The sequence below is a fragment of the Pectinophora gossypiella genome, chromosome 11, assembly GCF_024362695.1.
Source record: "Pectinophora gossypiella chromosome 11, ilPecGoss1.1, whole genome shotgun sequence".
Taxonomy (NCBI): domain Eukaryota; kingdom Metazoa; phylum Arthropoda; class Insecta; order Lepidoptera; family Gelechiidae; genus Pectinophora; species Pectinophora gossypiella.
Window position 1 is genome coordinate 13,317,475 of NC_065414.1, and position 13,764 is coordinate 13,331,238.

A 13,764-nucleotide genomic window follows, 5' to 3' on the forward strand; every position below is an offset into this window, starting at 1 on the left:
GCGCTATTAATAGGCGGAGGACAGGAGTCCTAGTACGGCTTTGAAATAGACTACTCAGGGCGCCATTCCACTCGCGACAGACAGAGTACGGGCGGAAGGCAAGAGGGAAACCACTGTGAAATAAAGTTTTTGTAAGGAGCTCGGTGGCGCAGCGGTAAACGCACTCGGTCTGCGATTGTTGAAGTTAAGCAACGTTCGCAAAGGCCGGTCATAGGATGGGTGACCACAAAAAAAAAGTTTTCATCTCGAGCTCCTCCGTGCTTTGGTAGGCACGTTAAGCTGTTGGTCCAGGCTGCATTAGCAGTCGTTAATAACCACCAATCTGCACTGGGCCCGCGTGATGGTTTAAGGCCCGATCTCCTTATCCATCCATAGGGAAGGCCCGTGCCCCGGCAGTGGGAACGTCAATGGGCTGATGATGATGAATAAGACATTTTATCAGGATTCCCACTGAAGTAATATGCTGTATAACGGCCGGGAAAATTCACGCTTTTAATGGGAAAAGTTTAATAATTTACGACTTCCCTAGTGTGTTAATGGTTATGACATTTTAATTTCCCGACAACTGGAACTTATTTGACCTACTATAAGACAGACGCCTATAATGATCTCCGGCCAAGTAGTTAACCCGGCCAAGTTAATGCTATTTGCGGTAAAAGTCTCAGTAGTAACCCTGACACCAGGATTGAGGAGGCTGTATTCCACCTCACAACCCACACGATCAGAAGACGATATGTTATATAGTCAATATGTAACAATGAAGGCTTGACTAACTAATTGCCTTGCGGCGCGAATCAAATATTCGAATCTTACGAAAGAACATCAGCGTCCAATTTCAAAATTCGAACATATAAACTGCACTGATATTAAAAAAAAATAACGGTCCGCGCGCTGCCTTCACGTTTCAGGTCTAGACTATGTTCGAGGGGGTGAGGTAAATTTTATAATGACGGTTTAATTATGGTACTAGTAACTAATATAATTTGTTTCACCTTAATTATTACGACCTAATTGTCTTCCTTTTACCTCTAATAGTTACCGTAGGAACACCCTATTGATAAAGTACGTGCTCACTGTCGACGATAAGGCGAACAATGTTAGGTGACATCGTAACGTAAACTTTGAAGAATGATTCAGACCATGATTCTGAGTTCACGTGGAATTTTCCGTCGCAAAAGTATGGAACTGGAAATAAATTGACATGATTAGATTGATAATTTTAATTTTAATAATTAGGCATTTTTATTCCTCCGACCGTTGACCAAATTCGATTGACCGACCAACTGACAGCTCCGGTTTTGACAAATCGAATTGACGATAGTTGTTTGACGTCTCAATTGAATTTTAAAACTCAATTAAAATAAAATATTGATGAATGTAACCATTGGGTTGAGTGTTCGTTACATATACCTATTTTTTGTTTCATACTTTTTAGAGTGTGATTTTGCCGTAGTCGGGTTTTAATTTTAAACTTTATTTTTTTTATAATATGATTCTCCCATTACATTGTATTGTGGAATAATTATGTACCCGAGTAATGAGGAAAATAGTTAATTATCACGTTTATGCTGTACAACACCATCTACATTGTTTTTGGTGAAATTAGTCTGGAAAGCCTTCATAGTAATCCTGAAATCAGGGTTGCAAATGTTGATAATCAAACTCATAACCCACGCGATAGAAGAAGACATGAATATAACAAGAAGATAATAATTTAATTCACTCTTGGTTTGAGCACTCTTTCCGCTTATAGTCGCGTGCGCACCATGCATCCATTATCGTGCGTGAACAGTTCCTATTCACACGTAAACTTACGCCATTTTCCACTGTATTACGTCTAACACATAATTACTAGTGTAGTATATTATTATGGGTTCACAAAATTACATAATTAATTAAATTACATAAAATAAGATAATAGAATTGCAAAAGCGGTATAAAAAGCGAAAGTATGGTAGGGCTGACAGAGGAAGACCTAGAAGGACTTACATTGACCAAATTGGAGATGTCCTTAGAAAAGGTTTAATACGATCTACTCCGAACCGGCGTGCGTGTATGAAGCGATTGATGAATGTGGAGGAAACAAGAGAAGTGGGTCAGGATCGAAGCAAATGGAATTCTATAGCTCAGCTTACCCCGATGGAAAATAGGTGTGAATTTATGTATGTATATATGTGTACCATAACACGTTCATGACCATCCGTAATGGATGGGCAGAGTTTACCCGACTGTGACGAAGCATAAAGGAGGGTTATGAGTTTGACCGCTGTTTATGTATGATTTTTTTATTTATTTATAAACAAAATTATATACATGAAACTACAGATGTAGTTTGTTGGCGTCGCGCTCATTCCCTAATTTTGTTTACCAGCATTTAAAACAACTACACTACCCTTTAACTACTAAAATACTAAAAACTGGCTTATACAACACACGGTAAAGTTGACAAAGTTAACTACAGGCATTATTTAAAACTATATATACACATACGCAAAAGAAAAAAAACGTCAAAAAGAAATAAAGTGAGTGGAAATCTGTTATTCAAGCCCTACATCCCAACAGGGGATAAAAGGATTAGAAGAAGAAGATAAGACACACATACGCACCCACAAATACTACTGTTTATTTTTTTTCTCATCATCATCATCACCAGCCTATTAACGTCCCCACTGCTGGGGCACGGGCCTTCCCTATGGATGGATAAGGAGATCGGGCCTTAAACCACCACGCGGGCCCAGTGCGGATTGGTGGTTATTAACAACTGCTAATGCAGCCGGGACCAACGGCTTAACGTGCCTTCCGAAGCACGGAGGAGCTCGAGATGAAAATTTTTTTTTGTGGTCACCCATCTTATGACCGGCCTTTGCGAAAGTTGCTTAACTTCAACAATCGCAGACCGAGCGCGTTTATCGCTGCGCCACCGAGCTCCTCATTTTTTTCTATTCCAACTATTTTAATATTAGTATTATGATTTTGTGTATGAACCCGGACCTCCAGATCGTGAGCCTAACGCTCTAACCACATATAGGCTATGTCTTTGAATTGCATTGGTTTAGAAGCTTAATTTTTATGCAGCTTCGAGTGACGGCAGACATAAATACGGATTTTAGGAGTGGAATTCTCTGCCGTCTTCTGTATTTCCGAATACATATAACCTGGGTGCTTTCAAGGCCAGAGTGAACAGGCACCTTCTGGGCGAGCTCGCTCCCTCGTCAATGCCCCCGGGCAAGTCTGGGGCTAAGAGAAAACCCATACACACACATACCTAACCTCACGCCCATCAAAAACCCATCAAAGGTAAAAAAACCTCCACGCGTTCCCGTGAAAAAGTTTTTGACAGATAAATGGACAGACAGACGGTCGGACAGACGAACGGACAACAAAGTGATCCTATTATGGATTCGGTATCTCCTTTCAAGTTTTGGAACCCTAAAAATTAAGAAAAGTAACCCTGCTTCCTGACCTTGCCAGTATATAAAAAAAAAACAAAACAAACCACCAGATTCAGTCGCTAATTACATCGTAACAAAACCTTTTTTAAGCCAAGGATCGTGATTGGGCAGAATCCAAAGTCACGTCGACTGAACCTTGCAAGGGGGTAAATTTCCTTGAGGCGGTGTGGCGGAAATTAACGCTCGAACAAGGTTGAAGCGTTGCTCGTAGATATACATCTAGTAGTATAGCTTGAAATAATTAAACCGGAGAAATATTATGTTTACACCAGAAAGTAAAAATATTAGAGATCTCTTTTAGAGATACGTCCACCGTTTGTTACATCTTGTCATTATTTCTTTTTGTTCATATGTGTAAAATAAACAATATATTCTAAATATTTTAAATCCCCCAGAAAGTATAGGCTCTACGTATTTATTAAAGTATACTTAAATATAATTTAAAATTAATAAAATATATATTAGTTTTATAACGAAAAACGAACAACAAAAAGTCAAATCGTTGAGACTCGGGCTACAAAAAACTTGGTAAGTCGCACTGTAGAGAAGGAAAGACCTACTATTAATTTTAAATAAAAAAAATACAGAAAGCTTGACAGGAGCTATTTATGAAGCCTCGAAAGGACTTGGTATCCAGTTATGTGGAGTCACATTTATTCTTTTGTTACGAATTCGGCCTCCTTTCACATGTTTGGGGTGATAAAACTAATAATAGGCTATTGTTACTATGTTACCCCATATGTGTGTTATTGTGTTGTGTGTATGTATGTGTCTTTTTTTGACGTGATTTATTGTAGATTTGCCGCAGATGGCATTAACTACTTGGCCGGACAAATGGGGAGCGTTGAAGGCTCTCACTCGGTACTAAGTTTAAGACAACATGCCTGAAGGTGCCAAGTTGCGTGCCTCAGGGCGTCGTCTGAGAGGACACATATTTGAAAGAATTAATCGACCCTAGTGGGTTGATAGCGATAAGCGCTGATTGAGGGAAATCGTCGACCACGCCGGCGGGGTCGGTATCGGGGTCGTTCGGGGTATCCCCGACATACAATATACGTACATAATATTACGCCCACACAGGCGTGGTGATGTGTAGGCGTGATTAAATATTATATTATGTAAGTGCATAGATTAGCTGTCTTACTGCTTGTTCAGCTATATACTGTGGCTTAAACGAAGTTGAAATGTGCTTTTTGTAATTCAACCCGTAAATGACTATATAATGGGCGCTTACAATGCGTTTTGTACATTTAACTTGCTTATTCTTTAAAAATTTGAATATGCTTTAGATACGATTTTTATTTAGATAAGTAAAATCTGAATTTCGTTTTGTCTGGAATATTTTCGAGGATTTCTATTGTCTCCATACTAATATTATGAAAGCAAAATTAACTTTGTCTCTTTTAACCCTTTCACGACTATATTACTAGACTGATTATCGTATGTTCAAGGGATGGAGTCGTGGCAGCCCAGTTGGTAGAACGGTCACTTTGAGGTCTCAGGTTTAACACCAATGATTGTCGAATTCATGTTTGGATCATAAATGATTATCACGTGAAAACATCGTGACGAAACTCACATTCCCGAGAAATTTTCGGAGGTATGTGACCTAATCTGCATAGGCTTGTTTTCCTTTCGCGAGTTGGAAGGTCAGACAGGCAGTCGCTTCTGTAAAAAACCGGATTATTAGGTTGGGTAAGCGGGCCCTGTGAAAAACCGGATAATGCTCGGGAGATAATGATGTTCAAGGTATGGAGTAAAAGAGTTAACCGCGATATAAACGATGTAAAATTAATACTAGATAAATGCAAATTGATACTTTTTAAACAGTTTTGCAGGGCATTGATAAATTGCATATTCAGTATTGAGCGTTGTGCTCTCGATCCGGAGGTCCCGGGTTCGAATCCCGGTGGGGATAAGGACATTACAGGCTCATCACCTGATTGTCCTAAAAGTAAGATGATCTGTGCTTCGGAAGGCACGCCGTTGGTATCGGTCATTACTTACTGATGTAAGTACGTAGTCGTTACATGAGTCATGTCAGGGGCCTATGGCGGCTCAGTAATTACCCTGACACCAGGGTTGATAGGTTTGGTAATCCACCTCACAATCCACACGATAGAAGAATAAATAAATAATCCTATTGTTTATATTTTTCCTATTTTAAAATAAACTGTTTACTTAGTAGATACCTTCCACTTTATTTCATGGAAAATTAGCACCGTATACTTAGCATCGTACATTTTAATAAAAAATTGCTTTTCTTGCTATAAACCGTAAAGCTAGGTGCTACAAACAGCTGCAAATTAGTTATTCTAGAAAAAACTGGTGCATTTTTATTTGCAAAAAAGGAATCGCCTTTAGGGAAACTAAGAAAAAAACGTTTTACCGTAGAGTTCTTGTTATAGACAGATGCCGCGGGAGCATAGCCGCTGCGACCAAAATATGCACAAAACGATCATAATTATATGAAACAACGAACGTATTATAAAACTTTTCACACCACTCATTGCTTCGTTTTATTTATTTTATTTTGTTTGGGAAGCTTACAGCTTAATTCACACAATGTTAAGTAAAAGCCAATCACAAGCTACCACAAATAAAAAAAGTGCAGTGATATGCTATTCCCGGGAAAGTTCCTTCTTTGGGAACGTTCCAGTTAAAAGGCGCAAAATATTCGTAAAAAGGATTTAATATCCTAACAAATAAAATCAGTGTACAAGAAAGAACAATTAAAAAAAGTTTTTCTCTCTCTCTTTATTTAAGAGCTGCGCTCTTGTCGGTGAAGTAATCGTCGCTACTCCATAGATAGGGCGTGTAGAACGGTGGTTGCCCCAATCGCCTTCCGTTGCGCAGTACACCAACCAATTTCTCAATCCCTACTAGAATCCATTTTCTCGGCATCCAACCAGTACTTATACCGCTGAAAGAGTTTTTACAAGAGGAATATTCCCACTTTGGGAACTTTCCCGGGAAAGGCATCACTGCTTTTGTGGTATCGCGCAACCACAACTAAACGATGTAGCGGTTCAGCCGCTTCACACACCGAATCGAGTTCCCCGTAGACTCACCGTAGCGGGAATCGCCGTAATTATAATAATAGCAAGCTCTGAGGGTCTCAAAAGACCACAGCAAAGCAATTCATCTAGTAAAAATAAATGTTAAAAACTAATACCCGTCTATATGTGATATATTGTGTATATATATTGTGTATTGGAATATGTATATCCGTCTATATATAAACTCGAATAGATCACGCTCTGAAAAATAGGTAATTTCTCTGAAATTCTTCCGAATAGTGATATTTACAAGATACCTGTTTTTACATACATATATACAATATACATACATACACAGCGGTAAAATAATCCTTTTGCTTGGCCGCAGTGGGGTAAAAAGGGATATTGCAATTTAACATGTTCGCACGTAAGCTAAGTAAGTGGCATTTCGCAAAGCTTGGTGAGGCGTAGGTACTTAGTTCATTTAGTGATTGATATACCTCTGACTAACCCAATTGGGATATAGTCGTGAGCATATGATATGTTAAGTTTGTGCGCAATGTCATCAAATGTCAAATAGTAATATTGCTTTTTTGACATTATAAAGGCCACATTGACGCAACGCAATAGCGGCCTCATCGTGGCCTTTTTAACCCCCCCCCCCCCCCCCTTTAACCGTCTAAAACACGACAGGGCTAAACATTCACCAGTAAGAAGGTCCTACAATAAGTGGTTCCATGCATCTGAAAGCGCTGAGGTGGGCGCGACTCTAAGCTCAGGGCATTTTCTAATTATAATTAGAGGTATATAGAATAGAAAAAGTTTTTTATAAAAGGACACCACACACAAAAACAAGACAATAATAATATAACTTTAAAATGTTCACAAAACAATAACAAAAAGCATAGAGGATGTTCATTAGAATGATCATAAGGTGGTGGTGGACGTCCTGAGATAAAAGGGCCTCACTCAGCACAAGTCGCGGCGTGAACCACGACGCTGGTATTATGTGGACCGGCCTGTTGGGTGAGGAACGAACGTCGTGTTCCATAAATACGTGGTAATATTCGTACATAGATTAAATATTATCATATTACTTGAATAGAATATTCATGCATTTATGTGTGTACCTTTTGTATGAACGTCACAAATCGCCGGAACTGGCCACGGCTGGATTACCCCAATTTGGCAGTGGGCACTGTTGCCATACAACTATTCTCGCTTCGATGCCTGTAAATGGGTGGGCGGATCCAAATAGCCGGGAACCGCAGAACTAAGTTGGAGTCGTTTTTATAGATTTTATAATCGGTGAATGCTGGACTTGTTCCAAACGGGACAGTGTTGGTCATGTTGGTACAATTGTATAGCTGATGGCGATTTTGGTGCGCGAAAGACGTTATATACAATCCTGCTCAGGAGCGGATCCAGGTATTATGCCAGGGGGCCACCAGGTCGCAGACGTCCTATCTCCGTAAAGAGAATTAGATAAAATTGCAGTGGCTAGTCATGATCCCAACTGACGCTCAGGGGGTGGGGGGTCATGACCCGTATGACCCCCTGGATTCACCCATGATCCTGCTGACCCGATTATCCACCACACCGGCGTAGTCGATGGTGCCCCATTCAGCGCTTATCGTAAATGGCTGAGGTCAATTAATTCTTTCAAATAAAGGTGTTAGTGACATCGTAACGTAAACTTTGAGGGATGATTCAGACCATGGTTCTGAGTTGATATCCTGTGAAATTTTCCGTCGCTGATAATAATTGAAAAAAGAAACACTAATTTTTTCAAGAATTTTCCGACTGGAAATTCCACTTGATATCATCTCTGAATCATGGTCTGAATCATACCCTTCAGTATTCGTTACGGTGTCACCAGCACCCGTACGCACATGTATGTATATAAGTGTAAGTGACATCGTAAGGTGCTCGTAATGTGCTTACTAGACTAGAGATCGCAAAGTGATTTTGTGATTGCCCCCTATGGGATTCGAACCCGAGACTCCCGAATCGTGAGCCCAACGTACGACCACTAGCAGATCCGGTGGAAACGCTAGGGAGATGTGTATTTTATACCTTGCGCCACACATCTTGCCCATCGCTTTCTCTTGCCAACAACCTGAAAACTCCCAACATAGTCGGACTGTTTTATTCCATTCCCCGTATTTTGATGTGATTTGAATTTAATTTCGACTCCGTTTTGTTTACGATGCTTTCCGTTATCTTACAAATGGCTACGCTGAATTTAAAATCTGAATAATGAGACACCGTGGAATGAATTCCGAACGACGAAATCAGCTGTGCGAAATTTGCTTTGGATTTGTAGGTGTTGTAATCTTATCAGATGATTTAGGGGAGCAAAATCGGGGGACGAAAATTAGAGAAAGGAAAAACACAGCGTTTGCAAACGGGGAATTCAATAAATAAAAGCGTAATAAATGGTTTACAGTAAGTTCGACCTGACGGCGATACGGCTTACCACCTATCTCGTTAGGCTAAGAGAAAGTTTGGTGAGGCGTGGGTACTTTGTTCATCTTGCCATTGATGTACCTCTGACTACCCCAAATGAGATATAGTCATGAGGTTATGTTTTAAATGGTTTAAGTAATGATTCTGATTTAGTTTTCTTTTGAGTCTAGTAAAAGGCCAGAGAGACCTGGCGACGCTCGGATGACCGAGAGTTGAAAACTAAAGATCGCGTCATGATTCACAAACTTTCAATACGTGTAGCTGATGCAGGTGTGGATACTGTTTGAAACAAATGCAACTCTAACTGGGACGTGCAATGCAGTTTAAAATTTCTCAATAGATAATGCCTTTTGGCAAGTGAGCGCCGAGATTTTTGCGGCGTCAGCTTCGATGCTGGTCTGGGAGCAAATGAAAAAGTACAGAACGCGTTTAGCTGTAATTCATCCCGTATCGAATTCTAGTTCGTAAATCGTAAAGAATAAAACGAACAATATTGAGAGAGATTGTATACTTAAAATAATAATAATAATAAAAAAGTTTATTCAGGTAAAATCTACGACACATATACAGGGTGTTAGTGATATCGTAACGAAAACTTTGAGGGATGATTCAAGCCATGATTCTGAGTTGATAGCAAGTGGAATTTTCCGTCGCAAAAGTATGGAATGGAAAATATTTTAAATAAGCTCTAAAATTTTCATGACTTCAGACGACAGGAAATTCCACTTGATTATCGACTCAGAATCATGATCTGAATCATCTCCTTCAGTATTCGTTACAGTGTCACTAACACCCATACCTACTTGTATGGCTACTGTATGTACTAGTATGGGGTGTAAGTGACATCGTAACGAATACTGAGAGGGATGATTCAGCTGATTATTCTGAGTTAATATCAAGTGGAATTATCCATCGCAAAAGTATAGAATTGAAAATAATTTAATAAAACTAAAAAAATAACATGAATTTTGCGACGGAAAATTCCACTTGATATTAACTCAGAATCATGGTCTGAATCATCCCTCTGAGTATTCGTTACGATGTCACTAACACCGTGTATACATTTACAACATTAAAATATACACACATTGACATTAATATTACTTACTAAATGTTGCATCAATGGCTCTGATTCCTGCATACACCTCCTAATTTTATTTTAAGTTATACTCATTATTTTCTTATCCACTGACAACTGTTAAGTTTCTAAAGTAAGAATATCCCGGGCGAATTATACAGGCATCTCGCTGTTAAGCAGCCTGTTTCACGTGTGCTGTCAACTTAATTCTGTCGGGTTATTGGACAATATAAAATTTTGGGAGGGTTTTTTAAATTTCTGCCTAAAATTGTCGTGTGTTTCATAATTTTTCCTTGTCGGCGGATAAAAAAAAGTGACAGGTGTAACTTAAAATAAAATTAGATGGTGTGTACAGGAATCAGTACCATTATTCCACCACTGAAACCAAGTTTATGAGTTTGATTTCATGTTTGGATCATAGATAATAAGCCCCACACAAGCCTTCCAAAACCCCGGGACTTCATAGTACCGAGATATGGAAACGGCATACAAATAATAAAAGCGGTCCAAAATAAGCCAATTAAATTTTATTTTTAATTGGCTTATTTGGAGTGAGAGCCCTAAGCGCTCCCCATTTGTCCGGCCAAGAAGTGGAAGCCATGCAGAAAATCTACAATAAGTCTAAGTCACGTCAAAAAAATCGTCACATAAACTAGTAGAGTTCAACAGATTACTGTATGTAATATAATTAGTCGACATGACATTTTATAATTAAAATTTAGTACTTACATCGAATCCTCCCATTTTCCTGCAGCCTATTGTATCATCTATCATCGTTGTCATTGTACATATTAAAATTAGAAAAATATATATAAATGCGAAAGTGCATGTGTGTGTCTGTCTGTTTGTTTGTCCGTCTTTCACAGCAAAATAGGGCGACGAATTGCCGCGATTTTTCAAGTGGAGATAGTTGAAGGGATGGAGAGTGACATAGGCTGCGTTTTGTTTCTTTCTAACCCCTCCCCCCAGTTCCATATAATGGGGGGTGGATGTTTGCATGGAACATTCCGCATGTTCAAGGTAGAAAGCTAAACATTGGTTTGCGGACTTTGACTAACAAAAAAAATATGTATCATTTTTTTAAAATTTGCCACCAACCCCTTCAAAGAGAATGTGAAATGGGACTGTTTGCAGTTTCAAGATAGGAAACTAAAACTTGGTACATTAGGAGATGACCGTGTCACCTCGAATTTTACGCGAGCGAAGCCGCGGGCAAAAGCTAGTATCTTATAAGTGTAAAGTTACCACCTTCTAGAACGTTCTAAAAGTCAAGAAACAATCTCCTACTTCAAAAGAATGTCCCAAGCCGAGACTTGTTGGCCACTAATTTCCATCAAGCTCGTTAGTGTGGCCTGAAAGATTAATTACCGCATTAGACCACCTCAGAGTTAACAACTTCTTTATTATTAAACTTTGACTTATATTGTACGGCGGGGCGTAAGTTGAACAGTAATGGAAACAAAAAGTGATTATAATCACAAAGGGTTTAAGTTTTGTAAAGAGGGTTTTAGAATAGGGTATTAAATAGATTGATTGCTTAATAGCATTATTATATACTCAAGTAATTTTAATAAAGGACTTTCCAATCGACGTTCCCCAAACACACAATACTTTTAACGTGATAATTACCTATTTTCTCATTTCTCTCTCGCTTTATTTAAGAACTGCGCTCTTGTCGGTGGAGTAATCGCCATTCCTCTCTTCTTCCAGCCAGATCCTTCACCTCCTGATACAACACGACATGCACCTTCTCTTTTATTTGTTTCATAAATGTTCTCCTAGGTCTACCCCTTCCTCTCTTCCTTTCAATTTTTCCTTTATAAATTATTCAATAATGTAATATAATGGCATAAGTATATATAAAACTGATTGTTGCTTGATATTTGGATTATATTATGTATAGAATGATGTTGTCACCTATATTGCATCTGTTTATTTTGATCAGAATAATAATGGGTGGAAGTTGTAATGGTACCTTGGTGTAATAAAAAGGGTCATCATTTATACCCAAAAACAAAAATAAAAGATGTGTGTTATCCATGAAATTAGAAGTTTAAACGAAAAAAGAACTTTTTAAACATTTTTAATTATACTGTCATTTTCTTATCCGCCGAAAGGAAACAGACGGGTAATCGACAGGCATAAAATTTATGGAACACGTCAATTTTAGGCAGAAACCTAAAACAATCCTGTAAAAAAAATTACATCGGCTAATAACCCGATAGAATTAAGTCGACAGCACACGTCAAGTGGGCTGCATACCACCGTACACCTATTTTATTCAATCGGTTTATTCATTAATTTTAAAATAATTCATAATTCATTTATTCGCCTTAAAAATGGTCTTCTTCTTATCGTGTGTGTTGTGAGGTGGAATACTAGCCTCATCAACCCTGGTGTCAGGGTTACTATTGAGCCGCCAAAGGCCCCTGACATGGCTCATGTAACGTCTACTTACTTACATTAGCAAGTAGTAACCGGGACCAACAGTTTAACGTGCCTTCCGAAGCACGGGTCATCTTACTTTTGGACAATCAGATGATCAGCCTGTAATGTCCTAACCAAACTAGGGATCACAAAGTGAATTTTGTGATATGTCCCCACCGGGATTCGAACCCGGGGCCTCCGGATCGTGAGTCCAACGCTCAACCACTGAACCACAGAGGCCGTCAAAAATTAAAAATGGTAGGTACAGTTTGCAGATGATCAGCATTTAGCATTAGGTCAACATTTTTAGTTATGAAAATTATAACATGCAATAATGACAAGAAGATATTAAATTATTAAACTAAAATAAATTAATGAATATAACAATTATTCTTTCCAAATCAAAAAGTCATTAATTACAAAACAATACGGAAAAACAATGTCATAGAATAAAATCGATATCAACCGATCTTAGTTCGGTTTTAGTTATTCGTCATTCGCTTAAACCATGCATAGTTACATTTTGTAGCGTTTGTTTGAAACATAATGTTACATTGTACGAGAATTGTATTCGTAACTTATTTCGGTAATAAAACAACTTATGTAGCTTTGTAATACGTAATACCTATCGCATTTTCAGATTCCATAAAAAAATTACTGCAATAATGTATTTATTTTACTGGCTAATATTTTATGTATTCGTTTATGCATTTTGCTGTGTATTATTCAGAGTGTGTAGTGATATCGTAACGAATACTGTGATTCAGCTTATTATTCCGAGTGAATTTAAAATATCGAGTGATATCAAGTGAATTTTGCTGTCAGCCAATTCCTGGAAATTTTAATGTATTTTAATTATTTTCAGTCCCATATTTTTGCGACGGAAAATTATTTTTGATTTCAACCCAGAAGTTTGAATGTATGTTTTGACTATTGAGTATATTTTTATATTTTTGATAAAAAGAAATTTTATCACTCCATTCTTCCCCCGACGTCGTCCAACACGGTCGCGCGTTTGCATCGATACAGAAAGAAAGAAACATTTATTATTTAGGACACCACACACAGCAGACACAGCAGAACAGATACATCAGATGCTGTAGCGCGTTAGTAGCGCGTTACTAACGCTATTGTTACACTACAAAACATTATAGTGGGCGAAGGGCCTAACATTAGGTCAAAGTATAGTTAAACGCACAGCTGTACTCAATAAAATCTATACCGTCGTAAGAAATAGAAAAAGGCTTATCCACCTATCACGTTAGTCAGGAAGCTCGGTGACGTATGGGTACTTAGTTTATTTTGCGATGGATGTACCTCTAACTACCTCATCATCAGC

At 38.4% G+C, this 13,764-nt stretch overlaps 1 non-coding gene across 1 annotated transcript; it reads right to left on the reverse strand.

Moving 5' to 3' along the window:
• Window positions 1-12,593: 12,593 nt before the first annotated feature.
• Trnav-cac (transfer RNA valine (anticodon CAC)) lies at window positions 12,594-12,665 on the reverse strand. Its single transcript has one exon. It is a non-coding gene; the product is annotated as a tRNA-Val (tRNA).
• Between the last annotated feature and the right edge of the window lie 1,099 nt (window positions 12,666-13,764).